Consider the following 14,580-nt stretch of genomic DNA (forward strand, 5'->3'; position numbering starts at 1 on the left):
GGCCCAGGTGCTTGTCCATTCTCTGTGTATCTACCATAATATTCTCCACCTCTATCTGATCTCACGATCTTAATTTGTTTACCGCATTGTTTCTCTACTTCAGCCTTAAAGATTTTAAAGGCATTTAATGCTTCGTTCTTGTTATGAAACATGTAGAGATACATATATCGTGAGTAATCATCTATAAAAGAGATGAAGTATTTCTGATCATATGAGTCCATGTCTGGACTACATATATCAGTATGTATGATCTCTAATATGTCTGAACTCCTATTGACAACTTTCTTTGACTTGTTGGTCTGCTTTCCCTTTATGCAGTCCACACAAGTCTCAAAATCAGTAAAATCCAGAGTATTAAGTACCCCTTCATTTACTAATCTTTTAATCCTATCTATGGATATATGACCTAATCTCCGGTGCCATAATTTAGAGGAATCCTCATTAATAACACATCTTTTAGTGCCAGTGTGAACATGCATTGAATCATAAATGATATTGTTTTGTAAATTAATGCAGTAAAGACCATCAGACAAAGTACCATTCCCAACACAATCAGATTTATAAAATAAACTGAATGATGAATTTGAAAAATTAAAGGAATATTCAAAAGGTACTAGTCTTGAAACTGAAATCAAGTTTCTAGAAAAACTTGTAACATAAAATGTCTTTTCCAACTTTAAAACAAAACCACTAGATAAAATTAAATAGCAAGTTCCAACAACTTCCACATGCGAGCCCATCTTATTTCTTGATAAGATGCTTCGCTCACTTTCCACTGGCTTCCTTAGGTTTTGCAAACCCTGCAAGGAATTCGAAATGTGGATTGTTGATTCACAATCAATCCACCATGTGTTAATATTGACATTAACCATATTAGATTCATAACAAACAAGTGAGGTCGAATTACCTTTGTCTGCAAGCCATTTCTGGAATTTGGCGCATTCCTTCTTCATGTGTCCTTTCTTTTTACAGAAGAAATACTTGGAATCTTTCTTAATACCACATTGGGGAGGTATTTTGCCTTTTCCCTTCAGTTTGGCTTGATATTTACCCTTTCCATGCGTTGCCAGCATTGCACTTTCACCCTGTTCCATCATCAGTCTCCCTTCCTCTTGAACACACATGGTCATGAGTTCATTAATTGACCATTTATCCTTATGTGTGTTGTAAGATATTTTGAAGGGTCCATATTAATGTGAGAGTGTGTTCAGGATGTAGTGCACCAGGAAGGACTCCGACATTTCAACCTCGAGTTTCTTCAATTGAGCCACATTGTCCCTCATTTGCATGATGTGCTCACGCACACCTTTCACACTGGTGAGCCTTAGGAATGAGAACTTCATAATTAGGGTGCTTGCTAGTGCCTTGTCTGAAGTGACAAATTGTTCATCAATGGCTTTTAGAAAGTCTCGGACCTTTTCATGCTGATCGACAGAACCACGAATACCAGCTGATATTCTAGTTTTAATGAACATAATGTTTAGGCGATTAGATCGCTCCCATCGCTCATAAAGTGCGATGTCTGCTGCATTACTGGTATCAGCTACATCTGGTGGTTCATCTTTCCTAATAGCATAATCTATGTCCATTCACCCTAAATGAAGAAGAATTATCTCCTTCCAAACCTTATAGTTATCTCCCTTAAGTTCAGGGATATCATAACGAATATCAGAAAAATTTGTAGGTTGTGTAACTGCATATAGATTACATGCTTACGTTAAAATTGAGGCCTAAATAAATATTCATGTTTTACCAATGTAAATCATGCCTAAAAATTGAATCTAATAACATAAAATTGCCTGTGGGCTAAATTTTTAATACCAGTAGATCCAATTAATCTATATGATAGAATTTTATCAATTTAATTACTTAATTCATAATTCTAAAGGATATATTATGATTTGATGTATATTCTATCTTAAACTTTTATGATAAAACTATCAAATTATTTACTTCATTCATAATTTCTGTGGGTAATTTATGAATAATTTGATATTTTATCCTAATTAATAATACAAATATAATAAAAATTCATGTGGGATAAAATTTATTATATTTATGTATAATTAATTACAATTAATGTCTAATATTTCTTATGTGATCCTAATCAATCATAATAATTTTACTTAATTAAAGATGCTGTAGCTATTCTCTAATTAACATAAAACTATATAGATCAGTAGACATTTAAATTGCATAAGACTAGCTTAATATTATGAATTACATAATTTTAACTAATACTCACATGTTATAACTATGCACAAAAGATTCATAATATAAGCATAAATATTGCACAATCAAGACTATAATATTATGCATAACATTTAATCTCATGCTCTAAACTATATACTCATTAAAAATTGCATGTAAAAAGCAAAAAAAAAAATAATCAATTCATGCAAACTAAATATGAGCATAATAAATAAATATCCTCATTGCATATAATTAAAAATAAAAATAAAAAATTATAAGCACAAAGGGCATAGGCCCAAAAACCCACTTTTCAAGCCATTTAAAATGAGGAAAAAAAAAATTTCCTTTTTTTTTTTTTTTTTTTATAATAAACACTGCACCATATAAACGACAGGTCGTTTTTCTGGAAGGAAAAAACGACGTGTCGTTTTGCCTATTGCTTAAAACAGAGACAGGTCTTAAACGACATGTCGTTTTACTAAAACTCAAAACAACATGTCGTTTATCTTCATGCTTGGATAAACGACTACCGAATAAAACGACGTGTCATTTTCATCAATTTGAAAAATGACGTGTCTTTTTGTCATTACACTTGATACGGGCTCCGAAACAAAACGACATGTCGTTTTTATTAAATTGAAAACGACGTGTTGTTTTCAGCCTTGTCGTTTTCAACAAGGCTGAAAACGACATGTCGTTCGCGTCGTCTTCTACCTCCAGATACAGCGCGATTTTCGCATTTCACAGTGATTTTCACGTCAAAAATCATGTTTTTAATCACAGAAAGTTTAGAAAAAATATTTCTTTATAATTTCTAAACTTCTTTCAAATAAAAAACGTCCAAAAAACAAAACTCAAAAATTTTTTTTCAAGTTTCGGCCAAAAATAGAGGAACTGCGTTTTTTTGACTTTAAACACCAAGACAGAGGTATTTAATGCTCTGATACCAACTGTTAGACTTAAATAAAACACTTTAGAAATGAGAATTGAAGGGTTTAACGCCAAGAAATCTTACCTCCAGCCATTGATGCAATTCACTGTAAAAGTTGCGTTTCTCATTGTGTTTGGCTCTTCCAAACTCTTCTCTACTCTATTTAGATGGTGTATTACCGAAGGGAATTGAGTGAGTGAGTTTGGGGACCAAACACATGTATTTATAGCCGAAATCCCCATCAAATTTTGGTGTTTACGTGTCCTACGTGATCCTATTTTCATGGGATCAGTTTAAATTGATGGAGGAGTGTTGGACCACTTAAAGGACTCTTAAGATGATAGACTCCCACTCACGAACGTCTTCATGAGCAAGAATCGGTCAATATATTTACATGCATGAGAATCGGTCAACAACAGATTGCAAGTAAGTCTCTTTTTTGGTTCTTAGGCTTCTGCTTCTCTTTTTTTTTGTTGATTACTTTGTCTTGATAAGCAACTCTAAAGAAGAATGAGCTCTTAAAAATTAGAACATGTTGTTTATTTTCTTTTCTTTTGGCAAGAAAAAAAATGTCATTCATTTGGGAGTCTGGAAACTGCATTACTCCACTAACCTCAACTAAGCAAAATTGTTAGAATAGAGCTTTTGTTGTGGCAAGATTAGATTTTTTTTTTCTTTTTTATTGTCTATCTATTGTTCTCGACATTGGAAGGATTGTTTCTGTAGGAGGTTGAAATTGTTCTTACTGCACATCCCACACAAATTAATAATCGTGCGTTACAATACAAGCAAATTTAGAATTGCGGTAAGTTTCTTCACAATTTTAGTATGTTGAAATATTATATCTTAATATCGTTTTAGGTTTTCTCTTATTCTTACATTGCCTTTCCTTTCAGCATCTCTTAATAGTGACCTATTTGACCTCGGTCTTGAAGATTGAGAAATGCTGATCAAAGATCTGGTATTATTTTCCTAATGGCATGGCATCCCTTTTAAAGTCCATTGTCAAGTGTGTGAGTGTGTGGTGGGAGGAGAAACTACTTGTATCTATAAGATAATGTGGAAGAAATTTGTGAATTTTTGTATTTATTTGATTCTCAGATTGTATACGGCTTTTATAGGTAAGAGACAAACCTTTGATATGGCATGTGAGTAATAGATTCAATCTTGTTTTTGTAGGTGAGAGAGACAACTTCAATCTGGTAGACAGACGAGCTTAGTCACTACAAACCTATGCCTATTGAATAAGCCAGGGTCGATAAGCTATGGGAAGCTAAGAATTGTTACATACCACATGTTCTGTTTCTCTGTAAAGTCGTTTAAACATAGCTTCACTTGTTCATTTTATTATCTCTGGGTTGAACATTGTTTAGTAGTCCCTTTGGAAAGCTGTACCTCATTACTTACACAGTCTCAACAATGCTTAAAGAAGGTTTGTCTTTAGTCCGTATTTGCGTGATTGGTAGCTAATGGTCTCTTTATACCTTCTTTATGATAGATTCTCTTTCTTACTCTTTACTTCTTCCCTCATAGCATACTGGAAAGCCTCTTCCGTTAACCAATTAAGTTTGGGTCTTGGATGGGAGGTGATAGAGATAGAAATCCGAATGTAACAGCAAATGTGAGGTGTCCAAAATTGTTTATCTGGAAAATTAATTTATCCTGCTTGTATGTGATAATATCTTCAACATATTTACAATTGTTCCTCTTCCAAATGATTTCTGATATCTTTCCCTTAATTAAGCTTGCATAGTTATATTATTTATCGTCTGAATGTAGATGTAGTGTATGGTCCCATAGGATCATGGTTTGAAAACACACTAGAAACATTCTAGAGAAGACCTGTGTTATTTCCTTTGAACGGGAATATATTAAAAAAGAAAATTGTTGATATGCAATTAATTTCTAAACTATTCCACATATATTAATGTAGAGGATTAGGCGATAGCCAACAAATTTCAGTTGTGTGGAAAATGGTTCCTACATGAATTAGTTGGTGTAATTTATGAGAAAAGAATAATAAAAATTTTGAGGACTATGAATGAACGATGGAGGAGTTGAATACTTTCTTTCTCTACACTCTCCTCCTTTGGATAGCTTCCATAGATTTTAATGGGTTTAGTTTCCATGATTTTCTCTTTTTCTTTTTCTATCTCGAGCTAAGCAACTTTCTTTTACACATCTCACGATACTTGGATTTTCCTTTTGCACTTACAAGAAAAATCTTATTGCTTATCACAAAATTAATGAAGAGGTTCGACTAAATTGTAATTTTGTGTTTCCTTATTTTTATTAGTAATGAACTGGGCAGTTTTTGGAATAGTTGATAATATATCAAGCAAATTTTTTAAGGGTTGGAATAAAAGGAATCACTATGCTTTTGCTACTGAAGTACATAATGACATCAAGTGCTTTTCTTTCCATTGCTTCCGGTCACAAATGATGTCTCTATCGTATCTAGGTGGATGGCTATTGATCGATCTGTACATTCCTAAAGTTGATACCATCAGACTTGAACTATCCATGAATCGATTCAGTGATAAATTGTCAAATCTTGCACACAAGAGTATAGAAGAAGATTTTGCATATAAGTTCTCTAAAATTAAGGATATACTGACGTGTCCTTTCATCCTTATCTATAAGTAAAAATTATGAACTAGATATAATTCAAACTTTAGAAATGTGTCATGTTCTGGGACCTGGGGAACTGTTAAATTTAGTTCCAAATAAGTCAGTCACTAACAATTTTATTTTCATATAAAAATAATTTTCCTTAATTATTCAGTTCAATGACTAATGATAGTAATGTAATCATTTAAATTATGATCAAACGTGACTATAGGAACACGATATTATTTCTTGAGTTACAATAGGCACACACGATATTATTATCCTTCTTTAACTTATCATTATGTATTTTACTTATATATATAAAAAAAGAACTTATCATTATATTTATTTTTTATTTTTAATACAGAGCACGTATCTATTTTACAACAATTTATTTTTCTTTTAACTGGGCAAACGCCTACTAGTATATAATATATATATATATATATATATATATATATGTTTCGCTAACAGTTGCTGCTAGAGGCCGTGCTCACTCTCTCCAGGGTCAAGCTCAAGCCCATCAAGGCATAGTTATTAGCATGGAATCACTTCAGGCACTAGAAATGCAAGTTCACACTGGGGAGATGCCTTATGTGGATGTTTCAGGTGGCGAGTTGTGGATAAATATTCTGCATGAGACTCTTAAACATGGGCTGGCACCTAAATCTTGGATAGATAACCTTCATCTCACCGTTGGGGGTACTCTATCAAATGCAGGAATAAGCGGGCAGGCATTTCGGCATGGACCCCAGATCGACAACATCTACCAGTTGGAGGTTGTCACAGGTATTCCGTCAATCCATTGAATCCCTCCCAAAAAACATGTTTATGGTACAATGTGGCTCAATCACAGATCACTAATAAGTTGCATAACACTATCATTTCACTAAAATCCATAAGTTCTCCAGTAGGTTCAATATTTTTCGGATAGTGAACTTCTAAACCAGCTATTGGAAGAAAAACTTGCACTAAAGCAAAGATGCAATACAGAACTAAAAGTTACCACAAGTTTCACCTTTGTCTCACGTTCTTGTGCTTTATACTTCGTGGATTGACACTTATAGGTTGGCAGAGCCCGAGGGCCCTGCTCCCTCACCAACGCATTGTTTTCGCATCCTTGCACGAAGCTCGGCAAGTCATTCAGATTGCGTTGAGAATAGTTGTTAGCAGGTTAGAACTTATGGCTCGGTTCTTATGCTTTATACTTTGTGGATTGACACTTATAGGTTGGCAGTGCCCAAGGGGGCCCTGCTCCCTCACCAACACATCGTTTCGCATCCTTGCATGAAACTCGACAAGTCATTGAGACTGCGTTGAGAATAGATGTTAGCAGGTCAGAGCTCATGGCTCAGTTCATGTGCTTTACACTTCATGGTAGATCTAGAGACTGGGCTTGTTTTTGGTAGCTCGGGCGGTTCTTGAGCTTTCACTCCCAGCAGTTCGTTTCAATGATGGAAATAACTTTGTTAGTAGAAATAGAATTCACATGAATTTTGAGAGTAACGAATCTGGAGTTGTTGTTTAGTCAAGGAGAGTCCATAATTGCCTACGCAGCAGTGCAGAGCAGAATAGCAGAGCCGAGCGGGAAAACCGAACCGAGCATAACAAAATAGTGCAGCAGAGTAGAGCAGAAAAACTAAATCTTGCAAAAAAACCAAACCTCGCAGGAAAGCCGAACCGAGTAGAAAAATCGATCCTCGCACAAAAGCTGAACCCAACAGAAAAACTGCGCCGAGCAGAACATAATGGCACAGCGTGGCGTAAGTGTGCCCTGTCCGAGCCCAACCAATGGCGTTTGAGTCTCATGCAAATTGTGTTGCCTTCGTGCAATGATGTGTATGCTCACGGTGATTTCCGAGTAATAGTTTTCCATGAGGGTGAGTTTGAGCAGGTCGTCTAGTGACCTCTGAGCTGAAGGATCCGTGCATGTAGTTTCCGAACTGAGTAGTTCATGCATATGGTTACCTCGGTGTGTGTAGTTTTACCGAGCTGATGAACCCATGTAGGTATTCGTGCATGTATTTTACCGAACTGAGGGACCTTGTGTGTGTTATTCCCGAGCTAAATGATCCGTGCATATATTTACCAAGCTGGGGGAGTCCAAGCATGTAGTTGCCAAACTGATTAGTTCGTGCATGTTGTTGCCGAACTGAGCAGTTTGTGCATATGGTTACCTTGAGTTGGGGGACCCATGCATAGGGTTTGCCGAACTGAGTTTCATGCTAGTTTTGTTGCCTCCGTGCATTTATTTGCCAAACTAAGTAGTTTGTGCGTGTTGTTGCTGAACTGAGTAGTTCGTGCATGTTGTTGCCGAACTGAGTAGTCCCCGTGCATATTGTTTCCGAGCTACTGACTTCCGAGCAGGTGGTTTCGGAGCTAGAGATCGAGCTTGGTTCAGTAACAAGTGGAGATTGAGCTTGGGCATAGTACCACCGTAGAGCCTCCCTGTACGCAGCAGGATAGACAATGGCCTCTCTCAGTTGTTCTCGTATCGGCTGAAGTAGAAAGCATCGGCAGTTCACGTAGTGACCGCTAGCGAGACAACCGTGCCCATGATTGGACGCTAAGAGTTTTTTTTTTGGTGCATGGCATCGTGTGCCTGGGTCATGGCGAATGGCCACCGCGGGCCAGCCATGGGCATTGGAGACAACATCGGGGAGGTCAAACGTTGTCGACGAACCACGAGGACCTCCGCCAGTATCTCTTCTATTTGCAACATGGCTAAGCCGTGCCTCAGTTTTTTTGCATTACGAGACGTGGTTCGTGCGGAACCATGCTAGAGGGAGTGGGCAGTCATTGACCGACCCAGAGGAGATAGATGGTGCCAGCGCACCTCATGATGGGCGCCGGCCCCCCTCTCTTGTCGTGTCGTGGCTGGGCCACGCCATGGTCTCCGTGCGCACGGGAAGTACTGCTCAGACCCCCTGGTGGGGGCCACGTCTCTGGAGATAGAGACCATCGGCGGTCTAGGTGGTGACCGCCGATTGGTGACTGGGCTCTCGGCGTGGCGCCGCAAGCTCTGGGCACACGAGAGGTTGTGCCCCGTGCACTCGCACAATACACGGTGGAGTTGCTGTGTGGAGCAACCTGCTAGGCCCCTGGCGACGAGGTCTATCAGGCTGGAAACAGAAACCTCCGACGGCTTTTGTAATGGCTGTTGGAAGGTCAACTGGGCTCACGGCTAGCATCTTATGCAAAACTTGTACGTCTTTAATATATATGATCCAACTAGCTAGATATCACAATGCATGAACAACATTGCGTTTCAAAAGCTAGCTGTGTCGCCATCTCTGCCAAATATCCATGGGCTTCAAAACTCCAACAAGTGTTTCAACTCCAATGGCAAAGTCCACGCCTGCCTCGAGGGTTGGATGTATATGAATACCAGACAAGCCTAACTGATCATGATGTCCTTTTTGCCGCAAAAGCAACATCGATGTTACAACTCATCGGATCCTCAAGAATTTTAAAAGCATATCTTTATTTATGATGATATTGTTGGGAATATTTTGGATAATGAATGCCATGTCTGTAAATGTTTAATAAATTAGAGAATATATAAAATACTTAGAATAAATTAGAAAAAGAAAATTCAGTGTTGAGGCACATTGTAATGGATGTAGTGTAAATTGTGCTGCCTCCAAATTTAAACATGCACTAAATTTTTTTACAGTCTACTTCCAAGATACAACATCAGTTCCCATTAATCTTCTTGTCATTGCACACAAAAAGAGATCCTCAAATCCGATATAAAATAGCCAAAGCCCAAAGAAAGAAAGACAAAAGAATGAGACAGTATTTCTCTAATTTTATAGAGAATTTGAAATGAATAAATTTTTGGGTGGAATTCCCTATTTATAAAGAATTAAATGACACTTGTGAAAAGTTACAACTTATATAAATGAAATGGTACTTGCGAAAAGTCATAACTTATATAAATGAAAGGGCATTTGTGAAAAATCACAATTAAAATGAATAAGCACATGTGAGAAGTCACAACTTCTCAAATATTAGAGAATACATTGAAAACATTTCTAATTCACTAAAGAGAACAACACTTTGTTTGGTTGGCAAGCAGTTAAGGCTCCTATACTCAAGAGGCATGTATTGGTTCAAGTCACCATGACATATTTTCATTTAAATCTTGACAACCGAACAGATACATTAAACAATAGCAATGGTTCATATTAATATTTTACTTAACATTAAATATTTTAACCATTGTTAAGTGAACAGATATTACAACCACCATCCATGCAATCAACCATTACAGAATTAATATCAGTAAGCTAGCAGGCGTTTTTGCCGGGAAATCTTCAATATGGTAGGCTTAAAGTTAGAACCGATCTTTTTCAACTTATTTTCTGGCCTGCATGCATATAATTATGAGAGGTTAGATATATATTACCATTCAATCCTTGAGATCTCATGCCTAATCCTTATGATTTTTGTTGATATTTTCAGATATATCTATGAGGCTAAGAACGCTTGGAATATCTACGATTAATCTTTGGTTGCAATTAGCATTCATGCATACACACAGATCAATCACATTTTTTTCCGATCAAAACAGGAAATTAACAATTCTTGATCAAAGGGAACATTTTCTTTAAGATTGATCAAGAGACTTCATTTGGTTACGCAGTTCATATGAGATGAAATTAGATGTTTTGTTGAAAATTGAATAAAATATTATTATAATATAATTTTTAATATTATTATTGTTTTGAAATTTGAAAAAATTGAATTGTTTATTATTTTTTGTGAAAGTTTAAGAAAATTATAATAATGAAATGAGATGAGATGAGTTTGTGTATCCAAACCGAGCCTAAAGTTGTTGCCTGAACTTGAGAGTCTCGAATAAAAAAAATATATATATATGTACATGAAATGGATTACAAAATATTTACTATTGTTGGTGTAAATCTTTTAAACACATTAAATCATTATATATATATATATATATATAGAGAGAGAGAGAGAGAGAGAGAGAGAGAGATGATCATTTTATACATTTATAGTCTCTTAGATTCTCAAAAAATCGAATAGGTACTTGGAGACATCTTGGTCCAATCTTAAATATCGATAATGAAGTGGCATCCCCATCCCATGTTTTTTTTTTTTTTTATCGATGGAAATAGTTTCATTTCATAAATAAACCGAATTCTGCACGTTACTTGACACAAGCAGGTGAAACCAATATTCAAATGTCATCGTGTGTGTATATTTGGGTGCTGCTTCTATGCGCCAAATTCCACTTTTTTTTTTTAAACATTTTTTAAATATCTTTAAATATTTTTTTAAAAAAATATCAATATACTAATAGTCACTTTCTTAGCTATTAAATAAAAAAATTAAAATAAATAAAATAAAATACATGAACGGCCAAATTAAAAGGATAAACTCAGACAACATAGTATTATTTTCCTATATATTTAGTCCAATGATTTGTCTCAAAGTCAAATATTTCATGTGCTTTTTAATTGCACTTTTTACTCCCTATGATTTTAGTTATGGAGAATAAATTTACACATGAACAAAAGCTCCGAGAGATTCTCTTTGGACAGATGTGATCAAATTGATGTAATTGATTGACTCCAAGTGTAGGGGTAAAATACACCAGGCCCAAAATGGCTCTCAAGGCCCAGCTCATCAAGGGGCTATAACTAGAAGACAAAGGAAGAGAGTGAAATGAGATAGAGAAGGGACAAGGAGGTGAGAGTGTCAGGAGGCAGAGAAGTATCAGGAGAAAGTAAGAAATAGAGAGACGGTCAAACACGCAAAGCAAACAATCATCACCGCTATTGAGGCGCACGCGTGAAGCGGGTCAGATAAAAGGGACGGACACATACGACTTCAGGGACTTTTTGGTCAAGCTTCTTCTTCAACCTCTGGACAAAAAGCTCCAGAGAGAACATATTCTCCAATAAGTAGATCTTCAGATCCCATTGTACAATGAGAAATGAGAGGCTATGCGAGACTATAAAAAAGCGCATTATAGTGAAATCTCCCCTCTCCGAAATCCCGTGGACATAGGCCTAGTGCCAAAACACGTAAATTTATGTGTTCATCTCTTTTTTTTTTTTTTTTTTTGCATTTAAATATTGTTCACTGCTATAGACGTATGCATAGACACTGTACAGCAGTACCGAATTACTGTCGGGGGCTTTACACCTCACCGATGGAGGCCTAGTCCACCTTAACACGTTTGGGAATGGATCTTTCTCCCCTTTCAGTATGTGCCATTTTTGGGCATTAACACCAAGCATAGGTTCAATTGCTTTAGAAAAAAACACAAAGAAAAAAAAAATCAACCAAGTCGAACCCAAGAAAAAAATGCAATTACCAAAAAGGAATACCAACAAATGCACACGAGGATCTAAGTCGAATGTATGATGATGGAATAAAATTATTCAAAGCAATGATAATAAAGATTGGCGTAATTCAACTCATGAATCATGAGGATGCCACGTGTCAGCCAAATTTGGTTGAGGCAGACGTGCTCCGGCATTTGGATTTTAAACACTACCCACACTTGGTTGGAAATTCAAGGGTTTTTGCTTCTAAAATCGTGCTCGATCTCTGATTTCCAATCTAAAATGGCGGCCGTTTTTGGCTTTGATCAAGCTGGCCTTTAGTTCGAGTTTAAGAAACCATTTTCAAAGATTGCTTTGGTCTCAAGCATTCACACACACCTCAGCATGCAGAGTAGCATTTTCTTCATACTCTTTAAGTTTGTTTCCAACTCCTAATCTTTCTGTGTTAACAAATCCTAAACTGAATGGAATTTCTTCCTGGTAATCAAGGATGAGCCCATCCGTAGAGCTGCTAAGTTTTATGTCTTCAAGTTGCAGCTTTATCTTTGCTTTGCTTAGCTCCTTGGCAACACACTCACCTATATGAAGGGTAAAGACCATCCCTTAGAAATCTCACCGTGCCATGCATGTGACAGATGGCATGGCATGACTATGCAAGTAGCTCCTGACTGCTCAAGAAACACCCTTTTACACTACCTAGAAGAACCCATCTCTTGAATTCTTTGAGACTCTCCATCTTCACCATGCAAACATTTCCTTGGGACATGCTATTATGGAGAAGAATGGAATTGGCTGCTTCGAGGAAGCAGGTCCTCCAAAGTCCAATCTCGTACAAGACGAAATATTAGGTAGATAATCTCTTGATTTCTCATTTCAAAACAGAGGGCTCCTTATAGAGATAGCCAAGCCAAGAGCTTCACATAGAAATTATATGACCTTTATTACATTAATGACTTAAATCCCACCATTTAATATTTATGACATTATTTGCTCATATTATAGTTTGATCTTATTCTATAACTAATCACGGATTGATTACATAACACTAGCAGCCGCCCTGTTGACACAAAACTTGACCAAACTCTTGATCATCTTCTGGAATCATAAAACGCTCAAAGTGAGAGTGTAAATAAATTTCTTTAGAAGACCCTGCATTTCATTTGAAGCAATGACGACAGTGTTCGCAGCCTTGCCCCGTCAATGTCACTTCTGTTCAATGCTTCATTTGCAGAAATTGCATTGTGTTGCATCCTTGCTTGGCCTGGCAACACCACTTCAAACCCCTGCATGCAGATTGAAGTTTATAGTCTCAATTGTTATAAACATTATTATATGAGAAACAATGGAAGACAGATGAGAAAGGATGAAAAAAGGGCCCCAGATTTCATTGTATTGCAAAATCGAAGAAGTTGTACCAGAAAGAAGAGAAAGGATACATGTTTGATGAAACAACGGTGCTATTTTGTAAGCAGCTGCGCTGATCCTAATCTTTCTATGTCCAATACTAAGTCCCACATTGATGAGAAGCAAGAAAACTCCGGTCTTTATAAGACCACAAAGAGGTTGTAATGTTCGCCGGGCTCGGCAACGCGAGCCTGTTACCCATGTGGGGGCTTCAAAGTGATGGGACGCTGGCATATTCCATCCAGGTCGGGCTCCCTGATGGCTTATACCGTCCCGCCCGCTCCAAGTCAAGAGATGAGGCATGTGATTTGTGCGAAGGCCCTCGGGTCACGTGATTCCTAGAGGTTGGGGGCAAAGCGTGAGGCTGGTTTCACAGAGCAGCGACAACCCCCCGCTCCTGACGGTGGAGGGATAACGGGTCAGTGCCTCAGTGACCCAATAAAAAGACCCGGTGGATATGACTCGGCTGGACCATCACTTTTTGAAGACCCATTTCTTCAACCAACCTCCTAGAGGTTTGATACCAACGCTATTTCTGTTATCCTTCCAGCTATTTCTCTGTTTTTCTCTTTAAGAAGAACCTTTTTCTTCCCACTATCTAAATTAGATGATATTCAACTGCTTGATAGCATTTACTTTATTAAATAAACAATGCAAATGGAGAGTTTTTCTTTTGGTTGTCAAATGTTGAATTGTTTACTTTATATGTCTGGTGCCGTCTTATATGATCTTCCTTTCTCCTAGAAACAGACATTTATTTCATAATTAATCAAAAAGACTACTGAAATGGGTCAGTGGATCATCTGTTGTCTAAAATATTAGCAATTTGCAAAGAATTACCTTGTTCAATCCTCGAGCATCATGTGAAGTTGCTAGTCATTGATAGCATATATGGTTGCTCTTTAGCAGTTGAATCAAGCTTTAGACCTCAGCATTACCTTTATAATCAACATTTCTCCCTCTAATATTTTAGGATAAGGTTAGGTGAGAATGCTGTTTTAGGATTCAAAATTCTCTTTTGCGGACTGAGTTGCGATTATTAAGAGGGAGATATCAATTCCTATATCTTATCAGCTTTCAGTCAGATCATTCATTGTTTGGTTACCCACTTTTAAGTGATTT

Source organism: Juglans regia, chromosome 8 (genome assembly GCF_001411555.2).
Source record: "Juglans regia cultivar Chandler chromosome 8, Walnut 2.0, whole genome shotgun sequence".
NCBI lineage: Eukaryota > Viridiplantae > Streptophyta > Magnoliopsida > Fagales > Juglandaceae > Juglans > Juglans regia.